This window comes from Carlito syrichta, unplaced genomic scaffold (assembly GCF_000164805.1).
Source record: "Carlito syrichta isolate Samal-C Ts95f unplaced genomic scaffold, Tarsius_syrichta-2.0.1 Scaffold288851, whole genome shotgun sequence".
In the NCBI taxonomy this organism is placed as follows: domain Eukaryota; kingdom Metazoa; phylum Chordata; class Mammalia; order Primates; family Tarsiidae; genus Carlito; species Carlito syrichta.
In genome coordinates, this window is record NW_007232947.1 from 512847 (window position 1) to 534010 (window position 21164).

Consider the following 21164-nt stretch of genomic DNA (forward strand, 5'->3'; position numbering starts at 1 on the left):
AAGTGAACAAAATCAGAGGACCCTCATAAGGAAGAACAGGAGATTGCACAAATGGAACAAAAGCAATCCCACCTTCCCTGAAAAACAGAGTTAAAGAAGGTGAGGGAAGGAGAAGAGAGAGAAAAATCTACAAAAATGAAGAAAAACCAAAAGAAGAATATGGGTCTCACCAGAACCCTGGAAGGGCAAACACTAAGAAAACTGACTTTGGAATGCAAACAATAAAGAGCCCCCAGAATGACTGGTCTCAAACTACAAACTTAGATATCAAGACATTAATGGAGAGATTAAAAAGAATTGAGGAGAGACAAGATGAAATTAGAAAGGAGCTGATATCTGAGATAACAGTAATAAAGAATACTGTGAATGAAATAAATAACAAACTGATAAGCATGGAAAGCAGAATTACCCAAGCAGAAGAAAGAATCTCAGAGCTTGAGGACCAAAATATAGAACTAACCCAAATTCTTAAAAACACAGAAAACAAGCTCAAAAAGACAGAACAAATCCTTCAAGAGATGAGCGATTACTTCAAGAGACCAAACCTAAGAGTAATTGGCCTTCCTGAGGCAGAAAGAGAGACAGAGACCACACTGGAACAAACTTTCCATGAGATTATTCAAGAAAACTTCCCTTATCTAATCAGTGATGCAAAAATTTAAACATGAGATTCAGAGGACCCCTGCAAGACAACAAATGAGAAGACCAACTCTCAGACACATAATAATTCACCTAAACAAAGTAGGTGTAAAAGAAAAAAAATCCTAAAGGCAGCAAGAGGAAAAGACCAGATCACCTACCATGGAAGACCAATTAGAATAGCAGCAGATTTATCTACAGAAACCCTGCAGGTTAGGAGAGCTTGGAGCCCTATCTTCAAAATCCTAAAAGATAAACAATTTCAACCAAGAATAACCTACCCAGCCAACTTAAGCTTCATCAGCAAGGGAGAATTAAAATCTTTCCCAGATATCCAATCCCTAAGAACTGGCGCTGCCACGAGACCACCTCTACATGAAACACTTAAAAAAGTACTAAACACAGAAGAAAAGTAAAAAAAGAACAACATTCTTCACAAGAGTACAAGAAAAAGAATAAAATACACATGAACCTAACCCAAAACCAAAAGAAAGACAAAAAACCAAGTGGAAGAACAACAACTCTATAAGAACTCTATGATAGGGATGAACTCTCACATTTCAATAATTAGCCTGAATGTGAATGGACTAAATGCACCACTGAAAAGACAGAATGGCAAAATGGATAAAATATCACTAGGCAACAATATACTGCCTTCAAGAGACCCATCTCACAGGAAAGGACACGCAAAGACTCAAAGTAAGAGGATGGGAAACAAATTTTCAGGTGAATGGAACACAAAAGAAAGGAGGAGTCGCAATCCTAATTTCAGACAAAATACTATTTAAGCTATCAAAAATTAAAAAAGATACAGAGGGCCACTACCTAATGATAAAAGGTTCACTCCATCAACAAGAAATATTTATCCTAAACATATATGCACCCAACATAGGAGCGCCAACTTTCATAAAGCAACTTCTAGGAAAACTAAAAAAAGATATTGACTGTAACACCATTATAACTGGGGACTTTAATACCCCACTCAAAACCCTAGACAGATCATCAGGACAAAAAATCAACAATGAGATCCGGAACCTCAATGTGACTCTTGACCAAATGGACTTAATTGATACCTACAGAACATCTATCCAAAGACCACAGAATACACATTCTACTCATCACCACATGGAACGTACTCTAAGATCGACCCCATACTTGGGCATAAATCAAACAAGCAAATTTAAAAGGACCGAAATTTTACCATGCAACTTCTCAGGCCACAGTGGAATAAAAATACACATTAACACCAACAAGGTCCGCCCAAAACCCACAAAGACATGGACACTAAACAGCATGATGCTAAACAACTCCTGGATCAATGATGAAATCAAAACAGAGATCAAAAGATACCTGGAAACAAATGAAAATGAAGAAACATCTTATGAAAATCTCTGGGACGCCATGAAAGCTGTAGTAAGAGGGGAATTTATATCCCTACAAACACACCTGAAGAAAATGGAAAGATCACAAATTAACAGCCTAACAAGCCACCTGAGGAAGCTGGAAAAGTAAGACCACAAAAACCCTAATTTCAGCAGAAGAATCCAGATCACCAAAATAAAAGTCCAAATCCAGGACATAGAAGACAAAAAGATAATACAAAAAAATCAATGAAACAAAAAGCTGGTTCTTCGAAAGGATAAACAAGGTTGATGGTCCCCTAGCTAGACTGACCAAGAAAAAGAGAAAAAACCCAAATAAGCACAATCAGACACACAAAAAATGAAGTCACATCTGACCCTGTAGAAATACAAAAGACCATTAGAGACTACTCTGTACACTTGTATGGAAACAAACTTGAAAACCTTAAGGAAATGGAGGACTTTCTGTCAGCACACAACCTGCCAAGGTTGAAACAAGAAGAAATTGAGACCCGAAATAGACAAATAACAATCAAGGAAATTGACTACATAATAAGAGAACTATCTACAAAAAATAAAAATAAAAAAAAAAGCCCTGGACCAGATGGCTTTCCAGCAGAATTCTACAAGACATTTAAAGAGGAGCTTATACCAATCCTACTGAAGGTATTCCAGGTGATTGAGAAAGATGGAACTCTCCCCAAATCATTTTACGAAGCTAACATCACATTGTTACCCAAATTGGGTAAAGACCCAACAAAGAAAGAGAACTACAGGCCAAAATCTTTGATGAACATAGATGCTAAAATTCTCAACAAGATCCTAGCAAACTGGATTCAACAATACATCTCAAAAATCATCCATCATGACCAAATAGGCTTCATACCTGAGATGCAAGACTGGTTCTACATTCGTAAAACCATAAATGTAATTAAATACATCAACAGATGTTGAAACAAAAACCACATGATTATATCATTAGATGCAGAAAAAGCCTTTGATAAAATCCAGCACCGCTTCTTGATAAAAACCCTTGAAAATCTAGGCATATGAGGAACATACTTCAAAATAGTAAATGCCATCTACGAGAAACCCACAGCCAGCATACTCCTAAATGGACAAAAATTGGAACCATTTCCCCTGAAAACCGGAACAAGACAAGGATGCCCACTCTCACCCCTTCTGTTCAACATGGTATTGGAAGTCCTGGCTACAGCAATCAGAGAAGAGAAGGCAATCAGGGGTATCCAAATAGGAAAAGAGGAAGTCAAGTTATCTCTCTTTGCAGATGACATGATTGTGTACCTTGAAAACCCAAGAGAATCTGTCAAAAACTTCCTTACACTGATAAAGACCTTCGGCAAAGTCTCAGGATATAAAATAAAAGTACAAAAGACAATCACATTACTTTACACCAAAAATAAACAAGCAGAAACCCAAATAAAAACCACAATTCCATTCACAATAGCCACAAAAAAAAAAAAAAAAAAAAAATGAAATACCTTGGCATGTTCCTAACCAGAGATGTGAAGGAACTTTACAATGAAAATTACAAAACACTGCTCAAAGAAATCAAAGATGACACAAACAAATGGAAAAATATCCCTTGTTCATGAATTGGAAGAATCAACATTGTGAAGATGATCTACAGATTTAATGCAATACCTATCAAATCACCAGCAACATTCTTCTCAGACCTAGGGAAAACAACACAGGAATTCATATGGAAACACAAATGACCAAGAATAGCCAGAACAATCCTCAGCAAGAAAAACAAAGCAGATGGTATCACATTACCAGACTTCAAACTTTACTATAAAGCTACAATCATCAAAACAGCTTGGTATTGGTATAGGAACAGGCATATAGACCAATGGAATAGAATTGAGATTCCAGAAGCAAAACCTCAACTTCTCAACCAACTCATCTTCGACAAAGCCTCCACCACCTACCACTGGGGAGAGGAGAACCTATTCAGTAAATGGTGCTGGGAAAACTGGCTGACCACATGCAGAAGATTGAAACAGGATTCCTATCTATCCCCATACACAAAAATTAACTCCAAATGGATCAGAGACCTAAATGTAAAACCTCAAACCATAAGAACCTTAGAAAATGAAGAACATACTCTCATGGGAATTGGAACAGGGATTTAATTCCTGAAAAAAACCCAAAACCCACAGGCCATAAGAGATAAGATAGACAAGTGGGACCTCATTAAACTGATAAGCTTCTGCAAAGCCAAAGAAACCATCAAGAGAGCAGGGTGACAGCATACAGACTGGGAAAAAGTATTTGCCAACTCCAGGTCTGACAAAGGCTTAACATCTTGGATCTGCAAGGAACTCAAACGTGCTGAAAAGAAAAAAACAAACAATTCCATTATAAAATGGGCAAAATATATGAACAGACACTTCTCAAAGGAAGACATCCAAGCAGCCAACAGACACATGAAGATATGTCAAAACCACACTGAGATACCACCTAACTCCAATCAGAATGGCAATTATCAATAATTCAAAAAATAACAGTTGCTGGAGAGGGTGTGGCGAAAAGGGAACACTCTACACTGTTGGTGGGAATGTAAACTAGTGCAACCTCTGTGGAAAGCAGTGTGGCGATTCCTAAAAGCTCTAAATCTCAACCTTTCATATGACCCTGCAATCCCCCTACTGGGAATATACCCTGAAGAACTCAAATCACTCTATAAAAAAGATACCTGCACACGTATGTTTATCGCAGCATTGTTCACAATAGCAAGAACCTGGAAGCAACCATGCTGTCCATCAAAAGAGGACTGGACTAAAAAAATGTGGTACATATACACGATGGAATACTACACAGTCGTAAAAAAAGATCAAAATCGTGAATTTTGCAGCAACTTGGATGGAACTAGAGTCTATAATACTGAGTGACCTCTCATAGAAAGAAAGATCTGAGTATCACATGTTCTCACTCATACAGTGGTCCTTGATCATCCAACGCAATACCATAAGAAAATGATTGACAGTGGTGGGAAACTATGGGGCAGGGAGGGGAAGGGAGATGTGATTAATGGTAGTAAATATCTGTCTGGGAATGGGGAGACACCTCTTATCAACAAAGGTGCCTGAACGAAGCATATTTGTATACCTAACCCTTAACTGTACCCCACAATATCATAATAAAAATATTGATTATAAAAAAAGAACATATTTTCTCCCTCATTGTGTGTCCTTTCACAGATTGGGATTCAGGATAATTTAGGCCTGACAGTTTCATATTCTATTTTAGAAAATAGAGAAATGTAATACAGGTCTTAAGTCATTACACATAAAGCTATCAGAATGGATGAGTTGTGGGTAGATGCATGGGGTTTTTATTGGCATAAAGTGACCATCTTGTTGCTGACCAAAAAATGTCAGAGAATAAACATAAAAGTGTGTAGAGACACGAATAGAAATTTTTCTCTGCAGTCATCATAGTATCATGAATCCTAAGGAAGGATGCCTAAAAGCAATTCTTGCATAAACTAATGACACATAATTTGCTTTTTTCCCACAAGCTTCCAAGTGATTGGGCATGTGTGAGTTTCTGTTTGTTACATGCACATGACATCTGCAGCTCAACTACTTTACTTAATGCAATAATGCAATAGCAAGAAGACCACCCAAGGCAATCCCAAACACTGAAGATATTCACAGTACTCCTTCCTCCCAGTATTCCTGGATGTTGGTTTGTGCTTCTTATGTTTGAGTGGTATTTTTGGGGGAGAGGTGTCTCAAGTTGTACTAGATGGCCTAGTTTCTTAGATCTATGTTTTTAAAAACATTTTTGAAAAACTTTGATGCATGCTAAGAAATACATTTTACAGCACAGTTCCATAGATAGTACAAATATATAACAAAAATTTCACAAAGCAACACTAATCCTTGCTGCATTTGACATACATATATTTCCTATTTAATTTTAATCAAAATGCTAGTCACAAACCACTGATTTGATTCCACGAGTCACTAATAAGTTACCGTCCACTGTTTCACAAAAACTATTTTAAGCTATTTCTTAATAGGACCTCATGCCACTGTTGAACTAGAAGTCAAAATAGTATGGAAAACCCATATCTACCTTTACATCTTGTCTTAGGGAAGATGATTTAAGGACTTCTTAAAATTATTGTATATAAAGGACAATATGCTGGATAGCTTAACCACCTTGTCCGAGGTCAAATACAGGTTTCTGGTAGAGTTAGGATTCAAGTCTGGGCATAACCACTTCTAAAACTCTTGAGTATTCCAATCTTCTATGATGATTTATAGGTAACAGTCATTCCTTGGCATTTGTCACCTTCTACACAGGACATAGGTGAAGAAAGTACTGTTCCTTTTATTTCCTGATAAGTGAAACTTCCTGGCTACTAGGGTGACTCTGACTTGAGGAAAGGGCAGTGAGGTAACAGGACAATGACTTTGGTGAGGAGCCTTGCGCTCACTTGCCCAGGGACCCCATCTGCATTCTGATACCCCAAAATAAAGGTTTCAGGATATAATGGTTCTTCATGAAATGATCCTCACTTTAAAATGATTACTCATTTTCTCAAACAGTAATCCACTCAAAGCCAAATCAATTTGGCATAAACATACTCACACACAAAAAATTGAGCACAACTATCAATTTTATAAATAGAACTCAAAATTATAAGAGTAAGAAAAGTAGTTAGCCTAAGAAAGAGTTTAGAGAAAAAACAAGACTGAATGTCAGAGTTTTTCTAATGACATTTGAAAAATAAAAATTATTTCTTTAGAATTTTTTGGATAAAAATGTCTGATTCCTGATTTTAAATAAACAGTGATACATCTTTAAATCTATTCCTCTTTTACACAAAATGATTTCAAATCACTAATTCTCTTTTTAAATTATAAATCAAATTTCACATTTATATGTAAAATCAAAATGAAACAAAATTACTTATCTAGAGATCCACAATTCTTAAATCTCTATTAATTAACTGTAATGTTTTTGGCATTGGCTATAGGCCAAGGAAACAAGACACTCTATTATAAATTTTCTAAGAAATACAAACTCCAGCAAGCTTAATGTAAGTATAAAGAATTTATAAGGAAGAGTCTTTCTCAAAGGTAAGAATACCTTCTTTAGATCTTTACAATTTCAAATTTGCCTAGAGTCAGGCAAGAACTATATAGCATCTTAGGGTTTCTTTTAACATTATATTTCCCTCAAATATTCCTTTAATTTTGATGCTTATTCAAGTGGAGTAAATGGAGTAAAAATAAAAATAGAGTAAAGAGTAAAAAATCTGATGTTCATGTCATTTTTATTCATAAATTATTGGGTAAGAATAAAAGTGGTGACTGGGCATGGTGGCTTACGTCTGCAGTTCCAGCACTGGGAAGGCTGAGGTAGGTGGATAGCTTGAGCCCTGGGGTTTGAGAACAGCCTGGGCAACATAGCAAAACCTAGTCTCTACGAAAAACTGAAAAAACAAAAAAAAAATAGAAAGAAATAAGATAAAAAGCTAGCTGAGTGTGGTGACGCAAGCCTGTAGTCCCAGCTACAGGATGCTGAGGAGGAAGGATCATCTAAGCCCAGGCGGCTGAGGCTGCCATGAGCCATGATGATCATGATCATGCCACTGCACTGCAGCCTGGGTGAAAGACTAAGAATACAGCCCCCCAATATAGATAAATAAACAAATAATAAAAACACATAGATAAACACAAATGCTATTGTTTGCAGGTAAAAAAGAGCAACAAAATAAACATGACCACATTCATTTAATTGCTATGCCTTTAAAGTGAAACAAAGATTCTCATAAGACCACTTTAACTTGTTTTATTTTAATGCTTCATTCCTTCATGTATTTTTCAACAAAGCATGGTCCCTTGCCATAGGTGTTTCTCTTTGATATGCGTGAGCTTGAGTTGCAGCATGCATACCATATTTTCCCCAATATTAGTTTGATACAGCACGTGTGGCTGTTACTTTGTATTTTCCTTCTTTATTACATTTTCAGAATCAAAAGGAGATAAGCTCTTACACCCGCCATTGTTATCAATAACAAGGAGACAAGATATGTGAACAAAATGAAATCTGAGATGTCAATAGGAGACACACTGTTGTAAGAAAGAACCAGATAATTAAATTTAAGAAAGAACCTAAATTTTGACTTTTGCACAATACAGTGTGATATGGCAGACAGAGATAAGAATTTGTACTTAAAAACACATGCAGATATCGAGTCATATTGTCTTTTCTATAACAGAACAAACAGAACAAAGTAGCTTTATGGGAGGACAGTGTAAACCAGATAGTCATAATTTAAATGTCAATGGATTGCTTGGGTCATAGTTTTTAATCAGAAAAACTACAATAATAGGAGAGCTGTGGCAAAAATATTTTATATTACATATTTACCTAACCCCACCAGAGGACAGAGGCTTCTGTCTTTTATTTGCTTCTGGCACAGTACCTGGTATATTGGCGAGTCTCAGAAAAAAAGAAACATTTAGTACCTAGTGAGCCCCCCAAAGAGACTGTCAGCGAGTCGCAGCATTCACAGACACCTAGCACATTCATGTGCACAAGCTCACGCGCAAATACTGTTCAATAATGCTTCTACTCATAGTATACAAACTCAGAAACCTATTTTCTGAAATTCAGTTTTTTTTCCATTCATTGGTGACTTTTCTAAGCTCTTCTATTATTTCTGCTTGTCCTATTTAGGGTTCTTCAATGGGTCTATCGATTCCCTCCTTAGGCTGATATAATCTTTGTTTTTTCCAGTAGCTGTATAAAATGAGCATTATGTAGAGAGGATGAAGATAACTTGGCTGCACAGTGGGTATATTTTTGGTGGCATCATTCAGTCTTGATTTTAAATACCACCTGTAAGAGGATGCTTTCTCTACTGGACATATATGGTTACCAGTACGTCCTAGTTTTTTTTATCGGTGACAGAACATCAGTCACAAGACATGACTCATGCTTGTCCTATAAAATGTTGATAATACCTTTCCCTTTTGTAAAGGATGGTGTAGGGATCAGTATTTGTTGTAGCTCTGGAGGAAGACACTAGGGAAACCTGTTGATAGTTTTCAGGAAAAGATTTTCCTCCCAAATCAGAAGGGAGAGCTAACTTTGAAAAGAGCTTATTTCTGCCTTTCAGTTCTTCTTCTTTTTCTGTTGCCAGTGAGGACATCTTTAAGATGTTTGCACAAATGCTAGAAATGTGCGGGATGAACTAGGAGGCTCTCAGAGAGATTTGATATCACTATCTGCTGAATCAGCTTTAGTGCTCTCTAGAGCTATACCTAATAAACAGATATAATAAAGTGACATAACAAATGTCAGTAATATTTAAGTAACTTTTAGTAAGGTGTTCTTTAATGTGCTGTTGAGAGTATCTTAATTTGATATCTCGCTCCCAGACTTTTTTCCTGCAGTCGTCTCCTATATTTTAACTAATTGACATCTTTTGGAAGTCCAATGATAACCCCAAGTCAAATATGTATATATAAAACATGTTGACTCCTCTCTTACCTCTTCTTGTTTGATTCGTCCCTATCACACTAAATGACCTCACCAAGATGTTCAAGACAAAGACTTAGGATAATTATTTGATTATTCCTTCTCTCATTTTCCATATCCAATCCATAAAAGGTCATAAAGTTTCTACTTTTAAAATATGTCTCAGGTCTATTAACTTCTCACCATTATATAGCCACGAACCTAATCAAAATTAAATTACCAACCTGGATTATTGCAATAACTTTTTACTGTTCTCACTCTGTACTGTTGACACTTAAATACTCTTTTCTTCACAGTATCTGGAAAGAATTTGTACAATAGTTAATCATTTCATGCTATTTCCTCGTTGAAAACACTAGGTGGAAAATCTAAACTCCTTATCATTTCTCACAAGTCTTTGCATGATTTGTTTCCATCTAATTCTCTGACTTAGTATCTTCAAATCTTCAAGCATATCTCCTCACTCGCTCTACACTGGGCTCTGTTATTTTGTCTTCTTGTTCCTTATATTTGCAAGGATCTTCCAGGAAACATCATCAAGACTCTTTCCACATTTTCTGTATCCAGTTCACTTTTGATGGGCAGTAGGATTTGGTTCCATGTTTTTACTATAGACATGATGGAGTATTATGCAGTCATGAAGAATAAAATCATGGACTTCACAGCAACTTGGATGAAGTTGGAGACCCTAATACTAAGTGAATTATCCCAGAAACAAAGAACTGAATAACACGTTTTCACTCACTAGTGGACCTTGAATATTAGTCACATTAGGACAAGGGAGGGATTGGCGGTTGCTGAGCACTGCTAGAGAAGGCAGGGAGGGAGGGGTGGGGGGCCACATGACAACACAAAGAGTACCAGGTCCATTACCAGGAGAGTGAGGGCCAGGTAGAAATACAAACTTCACCCTGCATGCAGCCTACTTATGTAATTTATCCTCATTGTACTCTGTATCTCTATAATAAAAAACATTTTAAAAACAAAAACAAAATGACTCTTTCCTTCACTCTTTAGGGTTTTATATAAAGTAACTTTCTCAGTAAGGCCATCTCTGAAAAATCTACATAAATTATATCCCATGTACACATCAAATCCTCATTTTCTCCTTGGCACATATTACTAGCACACTTTATATTATATATATATGCACATATATAACTATATATAATATATATTACATTATATTAAATATATTAAAATGTAGTTTATATTTACATAAATAAACTATATACAAATAATTTACTGTGCATTTTTTCAATACAATGTAAGTTCCGTGATGGCAGGGATTTGTCTTATTTTGCTTACTGTTGTATTTACCAGCAGCAATTATAATGTCTAACACATTGTATGTATTGAAAAACTATTTGATGGGTAAGTCACTGGGTGAGTGAAAAAGGTGACAAGTCTGATCACTTGGCCACATAGAGTAGTCCTTGGAACAGTAAATATTGGATGAATGAATGACCAGTTTGTAATAGAAGGCAGAACATCCCCCCACGGTTCCATTACCTTTTTCAACTGGCATGGAAATTTACAGGCTGGCTTTTGTTAAGGAGTTTTGCATCTGTGTTCATGAGAGATATTAGTTTACAACTTTCTTTTCCTGTAATGACTTTGGTTTTAACATTGGTATAGTGCTGGTTTCAGGAATGAGTTAGGGAATATTTTCTTTGCTTCTATCTTCTGGAAGAGATTGTAGAGAACTGGTAGAATTTCTTCCTTAAAGAAGAAATTTGATAAAATTCACTAGTGAACCCCTCTGGGCCTGGTGTGGGAGGGCTTCTTAGGGTCTTTTTATATGTGCCTAATGCAAAGTGAATATCAAATGATAACAGTGTATGCAGAGAGTCCTGTGGGCTCAAGTAAGTATATTCTCAATAGAGTGGTAGCAGGAGAAGGTCATATGTTGTCTTATGAGTTCTCGTAATGACCTTCTATCCTGTCTAGGGTAAGAAAACAGTTAAATAATATTGCAGAAGATAAAATAATTAGCCTATATTCTCATTAATTCAGCCTGAAACTCTTTTTTTCCCGTATCTTGAAAGAGTCTAACTAATGTTCTGTGCCTATTCTGTGAGGGCCTTTAGCCAACATGTGACTTCTTCAGTCCATCAGCCTCAGAGTCCTTCTATGTGAAAGATGTATCTTTTTGTCAAGCGGGAAAAAAGCACCATTTAGAATAAAGTATACCTGACAAATGCAAATTAAATTTGGAGAAGAAACTGACTCATTAAGAAAAAACGTTTCTCATGCTCAGAAAGGCTGCTTCCACATTTGTACTGATCATAAGGATACAATATCTTCACAGTGTTTGTTGAGGAATGCATCCTGGTATATGAACTGGCTCTGCAGACAGTTCCAAAAACATGGCAACAAAATATTTTGAACCACGGAAGCATTTCTGAAATCTAAGGTGACCACAGTAGAGGACAACACTCACTTGGATATAAATTTCAGTACACAAGACTTTATAAAAAAAGTTTTATTGTTTCATGGCCATGCTTCATAAAATTTTAGTATTTTTTGATTCTGCATTGTGACTGTTTTTAATAAGAAACATCAGAAACACTGAAACAGTTTCCTACCTATTTTCTGAGACTGACAATGATGATGACATTTTTGGAAAGAAGAAAGATATGTATCTAATCCTTCATGTATATGGAGAAAACACATCACAGTCCAGAATTCTATTACAGAGAGACATACAAACAGATACATATTCTGCTTCATGAGTTGAGTTTCAGCATTCATATAGAATGAATTGATGTTGTATAATCCATAGATGATTTATATTCCATTAACTAAAATATGTAGTTTCAGGACATAAATGGGAAGACTTTTTGACAGTGAAAGAATAATTTTTCCCCTGTGAAAAGAAATCTGAATTTCATTATGTACCAATAATAATCATTAGTATTAAAGACAAAATAACCTTTATGCCACTTCATAGATACAATTGTTAATTAATAAATATATTCAATTAAAAATTTTTAAACAATAAGTACAAGGGAAAGGTAGTTTTCAGTCACTTCAATGTGTTAGCTAAAACACTGTAAAAATTGTAACTACACCAAAAAAAAATCACTGTTTTCTAAAAAAATCTACTGACTGAAAAAGAATTTTGGGGAAAACACAATAGACTTTAAACTGTCATATGTTCTAAGGCATCAAAGAACTTCAAACTAAATGGTATATTAAAGATATACAAAATAAAATGTAATAAATATATAATAATAATATTTCAACTTTATAATGAACACAAAGATTATTTTTATAAGGTAAGCTTTATGCACATAAATCATCTTCCCTATTCACCAGAGACATTTCTTTCAGTAGAAAAATAAAAACTATTAGATTTTTGGTTTGAATATTCTTGCCTAGAAATTGGTGGACAAATACTCTCCTGTCTACAACAAAATGAAATCAGATAAAAACCAGATAAGTTTTGGACACTAGCCCACATCAAAAGCAGGCAAAATTGAAAATAATTTTTAAAGTTGTATGTATTTTCCTTTCTTATATTTTCTTTTAAATTTTCTCCTTTTCCAAAGTGATTTTATTAAAAAAAAAAAAAAAAAAAAGGACAACATTGTTGGTGACTAAAAATAGACTAATGTAAATTTTTTAACTATAAATAATTTTTACTTGGGGAATATTTTTTGAAATTATTTCCTTTGTCTATTTCATTAGACTCTATAAAGAGAACATTTGACATTCAAAATAAACTGAAACATACAGACCATAAATTATTTTATAAAGTTTTATTTACGACTCAAAATTATAAAATTAAATTATAAAACATTTCCTTATGGTCATACTCAGAAATTAACCAGCAGTATATAAAAAGTTCCAATATTTTTAGAATTAAAAGTCCTAAAACAATATAAATAATTTATTTTCATGTCTTCTACTTGAAATGTGCCCTCTGATATGAAGGGCGTTCATAAAGAATGGTGACCGGGGTGATATTTCTATTCCTCGAAGAGCACTTTCTTGGGTGCCATCAGAGAATGATCATTTCCCTTCCTATATAACATCAAAACAATTACTAAACTCAAGGATTAATATAGTCACTCTGCACGATCAGCTACCATTTTGAGTAGGAGCCATTTTAGAGACAGAATGTAAAATTTGTTTTGGAGTCTTTCTTGCTCAATCAGAATGTAATAACAAAATAATAAAACAACTAATCACCTAAAAAGCTGTGATATTGTGCTCATATTTCAGAAAATCTTCAGGTTTATTACACTGAGTATAGTTTCTGCACTTATTTATAAAAATGTGAAACTAGGAACTAATCCAATGGAGTATTTCTCCATTGTCAGGCAGAATTGTATTTAAAAAGATACCTGACTTAAAAAAAAAAAAAATCAAGAACAGATTTCAATAGTTTCTTCTGCAGAACATGACATCATGCCGTCCATTATGCTTTTCTACAATTTCAGCAAGTTTCTCTCTTTTTGTTCTCAGTATACAATGTTTCTCTCAATGGTATACGATTACTTTAAGTCCACACTTGGTGCTCCCCCACCCCCGAATTTTAGCATCTTGAAACATTTTTGCTCATTACTTGCAAGGTTATGTCACAAACTGTAAATAGTTGTGGTTTTGTTGCTCTTTCTACCTTTTTTTTTTGAGTTGGAGTCACTCGGTCGCCCAGATTGGAGTGCAGTGGCCGCTCCCGGCCACCACAGCCTCGACCTGCTGGGCTCCGGCGATCCTTCCGCCTCACCCTTCTGAGTAGCTGGAATTACAGGTGCACGCTACCATGCCCGGCTGATTTTCTGATTTTATTGCAGAGATGAGTTCTCGCTGCCCAGGCGGGTCTTGAACCCGCGGGCTCAGGCAATCCACTCACCTCAGCCTCCCAAAGGCGCAGGATTACAGGCTGAGCCACTGAGCCCGTCTTCTATCTTTCTTTTAACTATTTTTCAGTTGTGGGAGCTAAACTTGAACTCAGGTCTCTAACAAAGTGATCGTACCCAGGATTAGTTTTTGTTTCATTTCTATATGAATACCTTAGAATAATGCATATTTTTTAAGCAGCAGCATATTGACAACTTGGCAGCTATTGTGAACAAAAACTCTAATTTTCTGTGTAATTTTTAGAATATATTAATTAATCTTTATGTGTGTCAATATAAACTTTTAACACATTTCTATTAAGTTCTGTTACAGTTTACTAATTTATAATCATCTTAATAAATAGACACATTATCTTCAAGAAGGAAATAGAATGGGAATATTATTAATTATTATATAATATTTATATGTCATTGCATTGCTAGAGTGCTCTGAATTTTTAATTTCTTGGTAAATGCTATTCAGGGCATAAGAAACTATATCACAGGTATGTCAAAAGTTATGATTGTTTTGTGAATTTTTATCTAGTATTAGAGGCAGTGAAGTTATTCATACAGATTTCTTAATGGTTGTCTTAATAATTTGTCTTAGTAGTTAGTCTGTCTCTAGAAGCACTCAAGTCTTGTCCTAACTAAAGACATACTCTTCATAATAAATATGTTCTCTGCATTTTGGTGAAATCCTGGTTGCAAACATTTAGGTTTGAAAACGATTATTCTGGAGTTCACTGAATTAACAAGACACTATCATTCATGAAATATTGCTAAAGAAAAATTTTGTTACTGACATATCTTTATGTTTCAAATGTTTAAAAATTTTCAATGATATATTAGAGGTGCCCTATTGAGAGCCAGTTAAGTGGCCTGAAATACAGAAATTTTACACTGCCTTGATCATACTTCTTCATTTATCTACTCTTGCATTATCATTCCTCTTAACAGCAACTTCAAATGTGAAATTTTTATGTTCTTCTAAGATTGACCTTCTAGTTCTTGAGTCATCACTAGATGTAACCTATGGCATTTCCAAGATGCACATCTAGAAATTTAGATGTGTACACACATAATACCATCCTGCTCTAATATCCTGAAATAATGTGAAAAATTTATAAACAATTAAGTGGCTAATCCTTTATACCATCTTTGTGGCAAGTACACACAATAAATATAGGATAATTAGGTTAGAGAGTGCAAGGAAGTTTGTAGGAATAATTGGAGTAAGTTCTTGCCACATAGTTTATGATCATTGACAATTTAATACAGAAGATTTATTCTGATATGTTGGAATAGGACAACTTAGTTACCAGAAAAAATGTAATTAAGAAAAATCTCAGGATAAGAAAAGATCCTTTGAGGCCTTGTCTGTTGGGTATTTGATTCCATAATGGCCACATTGGAGCCATACGGGTATTACTTGTACCCAGCTATATGAGTGCAATTTCTCAGGCAATTCATCTTTTCTAATATGTAAATTTATGCATTTCTTTGTCTCTTCCACTTAAGAAGATGCAAAAACCTTAAAAGAGTTAAAATAAGTAGATCAGATTAATTTTAGTGCAAGGTTAAAAAACAAGAAGAATCCATGAGGCTTAAAGAAAGAGTAATATCATTGACTGGAACACAGTTGGAGAAAAACATTAAAGAAAAACATGATTAGAGTTATTGGAGGAACAATATTTTGGTGGTCCTATTGTTTATGTATTTGATGCTTGTTAACAGTCTACCTCTCCATCAGGATGAAATCTCTGTGAGAACAGGGGCTTCATGAAATTTTCATGAGCACAGAGACAATTGGCTGGGAAGAATAACCGACATTGTAGGTGCTTAATAAAATCATTGTGGCATAAAAAAAAGGTGAAAATGCAGGCTCCACGATGGACAAGATTTGTTGGCCTAGGGAAACATAGACTACAAAGACAGAATGATTGCAAACCTAAGTGTAGGAAATGCTATCTAGCAAGTAGATATGTAAGTATAACCGATAATAGAGTATCTGTTACAAAATATCACTTCCAAGGTCTGGGGTAACAAAATCATTTGGGAAATTGACACGTGTTTTGAGATGATACCTTCATTCTCATATTAAGCCTGGGCTTTCTTTCTTTTTTTTTTCTTTTTTTTTTTTGAGTTGGAGTCTCACTCCGTCGCCCAGGCTGGAGTGCAGTGGCATGCTCATGGCCACCCCAGCGCCAACCTGCTGGGCTCCGGCTCTTTCCGCCTCAGCCCTCCAAGTAGCCAGAACTATGGGCGCGCGCTACCATGCCCGGATAGTTTTTTGATTTATTGTAGAGACGAGGTCTCGCCAAGTTGCCTGGGCTGGTTTTTAAAGGCTAAATGGAAGTGATGGGGGCTCCACTTAGGACTGGAAAGGCCTCTTTGAAACCCAAAGAAAATAATAATATAGAGACCTTCTTGTTATGGACTTATTCCCTAGATTATCAACATTCCTAGCCCTCCATTCCTAACTACAGATTCCACATGTTCTCATCAACTATTTAAATTTAATGCATAGAAAACAAGGAAATAGTACAATATAGAATACAAAAATTCAAATAAACAAAATATTCTTTGCATTCTAGTATCTGAACTAAAAGGAACAAAACATGCACAGTATCTAATACATGGTAGGTATTAGTTGGTCAATTAAATATTTAGTGTCTAATATATAATAGGTGTTTATTTGGTCAATAAATATTGGGTCAATTCAATAAATAATTTATGAGTAAAGGCAGCAAATTGGTAAATTTTGTTCGCTTCAACACTTGATGCTGAACTTTGTGAGAAAAACAAAGGCTAGAATTTCTTGGAAAAGTGGACTTTAATAAAGCCTTGAGTGGTGAGTTCAGCCACTTGGAGAAAAAGTCATTTGTAGACGGATAGAGACTCCACTAGCTTCCCCTTTACTTGATTTAGTGGTGCTCAATGGATTAGCATTCGGCTCACCATCTCTGCTTAACCATTTCCTCTACACTTCTGCTTTCCAAATAGATGTGTAACTTCATAGTTATCTACTCATTGTAAAAGAATTGAATACACCTGTTCTTCTGAGTCATAAACATAACCATTTATGAGCATCTTTTCTATTTCACAGCTGGCTCAATGTTGCTTGGCTACCTACACTTGAGACTATTTTGCCTTCCATTCTCTAAATCTCTCCAGCAGTTCTTCACTCCCTCTCCTTTTCCTCTGCTCAGGAGAATACTGCTCACATTATCACCCCACTTTCTCTGTTTTCAAAAACTATCTTACCCTCTATTTTAATTTCTAATTTATTTATAATCAAATTTGATTTCCTTTAATGCTGACATTCAAAATAAGTAATTTATAAATATTTTGTCTAATTGGTTTAATTTGGGGCATCATATAATATTGCTTTGTATTAATCTTCATGTCAAATATTTATTTTACAAATCATACAACTTGACTATAATGTTATGGTTTTCAAAAAATTGAACCTGGATGTCAAACATCATTTATTGCATTGTTTCTATGTGAAAATGTGTTTTGAATCCCAAATACTTAACTTATAAATGCAACTTCTGAAACACAACCTAACTGAAGTTAGTGCCTGTTGGTACTCTAAACAAAATCTTTAAAACCAACTGAAAGCAAAACAAAACAAAATAAAATTCTGATTTATAGAAGAACTCTTATGGATTTGGAAAACACTCCAACCTTTTCAAGACATATTTATTTTTCAAAGAAAATTAACCTGAAAACCTAAGATTTTGGCCATTTCCCCTTTTTAGACCTTGTCTCAGTGAAGTATGCTATGTAGAAAGCAAGAATTAATTTTACGGGTCAAGCATTCTCTGTAGTTTTTCTACTAGGACTAATGTTGATTGTTGCTCTATTTCAGTGCCTGAGGTAATGACAACATTCTCTTTTCATGACTCAGAAGACAGTTCTTTGTCCCCTCTTTTAAGCATATACTTTAGAGTTTTATATATTAAGCTGGCAAACAATATCTAACTTGGATGTATCAAAAATAAAGCTGGGGGATGATTCTCATACTAAGATTAGATAATTTAGAAATGTTCATTTATTTAAAAAACAATGGGAAAATCTCAGCCCAAAAGCTTGTACATAAAGTAGCTTTTGAAAGTAAGACTGCTAGCTGGACTCGGTGGGCTCAGCCTGTAATCCCATGCTCTGGGAGGCTGAGGCGAGTGAATTGCTTGAGCCTGCGGGTTCGAGACCTGCCTGGGCAACTTGTTGAGACCTCATCCCTACAATAAATCAAAAAAATTAGCCGGGCATGGTAGTGCACATCTGTAGTTCCAGTTACTTGGAAGGCAAAGGCGCAAGGATCGCTGGAACCCAGCAGGTTGAGGCTGTGGTGGCTGGGAGTGTGCCACTGCATTCCAGTCTGGGCGACAGAGTGAGACCCCAACTCAAAAAAAAAAAAAAAAAGTAAGACTGCTATAGTAGTCCTCTCAATGAAAACCATAACAAAAGGACAGGTTGAAATTTTTAAAGAAGTGATCTTTATTAGATATATCAAATGTTTAAAGGTAGGCTTGTTATTTAGAAATCTTGGTAAACTAAATATTTAAATGTAAAAATAATTCAATTTACAGCCGGTGAATTTAATACCTTTTTCTAATAGAGATCTTTCATTATTTGGCAACTTAGGGATACTTTAAAATTAATAATATCCATAACCTTGACATCTTTAACTAATACTAAATAAGAAATTTTAGTGTCAAAATACTTAGACTCATATTAAAAGGAAAATGAAATAAATAATCTAAAATGATTTTTGCAGCCCCAGGTAATATAAATTTGTGGAAAAAATGAAAGCCAAACTAAATTTAATTTTAACGTTTTTGATATCAATTATATGTCTAGAGTTTACAGTATTTTCTATCAGTTGTTTCCTTGCTAGGAAGAGCAGTGGTTCTTAAACTTTGGAGTTCATTGTAATCAACTGATATGTGCATTTAAAATGCTAGTACTGGGATGCCCATGCCCAAAGTTTCAGAATTAAGTTTGGCATAGAATCCAGGAATATATTGGTATCGGTTTACTTTAAACCTAATTATGAGATGTTTCTTAAAATATTTGTAGAATAGAAGATGAAATGGTTCCTAACAGACATCAAGGTATAAATGAACAAAATAAATATTTTAAGATCTGTATGATAAGAATCACATGGCCAGAACAGTAGGGACTTGTCCTTCATTGTAAAATGAGTCAAATATCTATTGTATATAAGTACTGTGACAATCATTTTCCAGAAAATTAAAGTTCTATTGATACTGGAAATATGCATTTTAGAACCACTTTGTTTTAATAGACCATGTGAAACATGTATAATTTGGGCAAAAAATGTTTCAACAATAACAACTGTGATCCCACACTATGGTATCTTAACTGTGGGAGTATCTTACTTATGCCTATTACTGAAATCATTCATTTCCAAAAGTTGAAGAACTTGTAATTCAGTATACCACAACTTCATAGACAGATTTTATTTATTTGGCTGTTTATTTATTTTGAATAGGAGTCTCACTCTGTTGCCCAGGCTAAAAATGCAGTGGCATGCTCATGGCCACTGCATCCTCAACCTGCTGGGCTCAGGTGGTCCTTCTGCCTTGGTCTTCCAAGTAGCTGGAACCACAGGCATGCGCAACCACGCTCGACTAATGTTTTTTTATTTATTGTAGGGATGAGGTTTCATGCCAAACTTAATTCTGAATCTTTGGGTGTGGGCATTTCAGAGCCAGCATTTTAAATACACATATGAGGTGATTACAAGTTGTCCAGGCTGGTCTTGAACCCCTGGACTCAGGCAATCCACTCGTCCCTGCCTCTCAAAGTGCTGGGATTATAAGTGTGAGCCACCGTGCCTGGCAGAGACAGATTTATTAAATAAGTAGATTAACTTATAGAAATACATAGTTGATTTATTCCTATATATTTTTAGTATTGGTGACTCACTATAGCAAACGTCCTCAGAACAAAAAAAGATGTAAGTAGTGAAATTAAGTCTTAAAGACCAAGCTTCACGTAGTAACATTATTTCTCCTGTATACACTGAGTGTAATGTGCGAGAGAATTCCTTTAGAAATCCAAAACTTCACTGGCATGGGACTCCAAATAAAGATCAGTGAGATAATCTAATCATCTCCCATTTACTTCATAAAATTGTTTATCCCTAATAAAAGTGTATTAGAAATGACTTATACCAAAGGAGTAATTTGATTGGCTAATGAAGAGTCTAAGAATGATAATTGAATTCGATGAAATTCATTAGTTAAGACATTCAAGCAGATACTTTACAACCCCAATTATGTACTCCAACATATGTAATAGTCACAATGTGATATATGCGCTTTACTGTTGAATGGGGCATATACGAAAGAATGAGACATAACATGGCACAAAAAACATCAGTCTGAGACAAATTCTGCTCTCCTCTCCTGCCCCCCACCCAATACTCTTGCTGAAGTATCATCTGTGCAGCAGGCCACAAAAGCACAGAGGCAGATGACACAGCATATTCTTTTAGAATGCCAGGCTGCTCAAGATCAACTACAGATAACGAACCATGACAACTTTGGACTTGACGGAGTACAAAATGAGGGTGGGAGAAAGCAAACATGCTATACAAGTGGCCAGTGCCCCATCAACTAAACCAGCACTTCAAAAATGGTAACACTAGTAATACTTGTAATTTCAGAAGATGTGACAAATACGGATTTTCCTTTTATATCACAGTTTTCTAGCAAAGAGGTACAGTTCTTCAATTTTCTATTTCCCTTCTCCT

General features: G+C 35.2%; 1 protein-coding gene across 4 annotated transcripts in view; it reads right to left on the bottom strand.

Annotated features, from left to right (window-relative positions):
- SYT1 (synaptotagmin 1) overlaps nucleotides 1–21164 on the bottom strand; it is a 588991-nt gene that overhangs the window by 442694 nt on the left and 125133 nt on the right. The gene's annotated exons all lie outside the window — the stretch shown is intronic.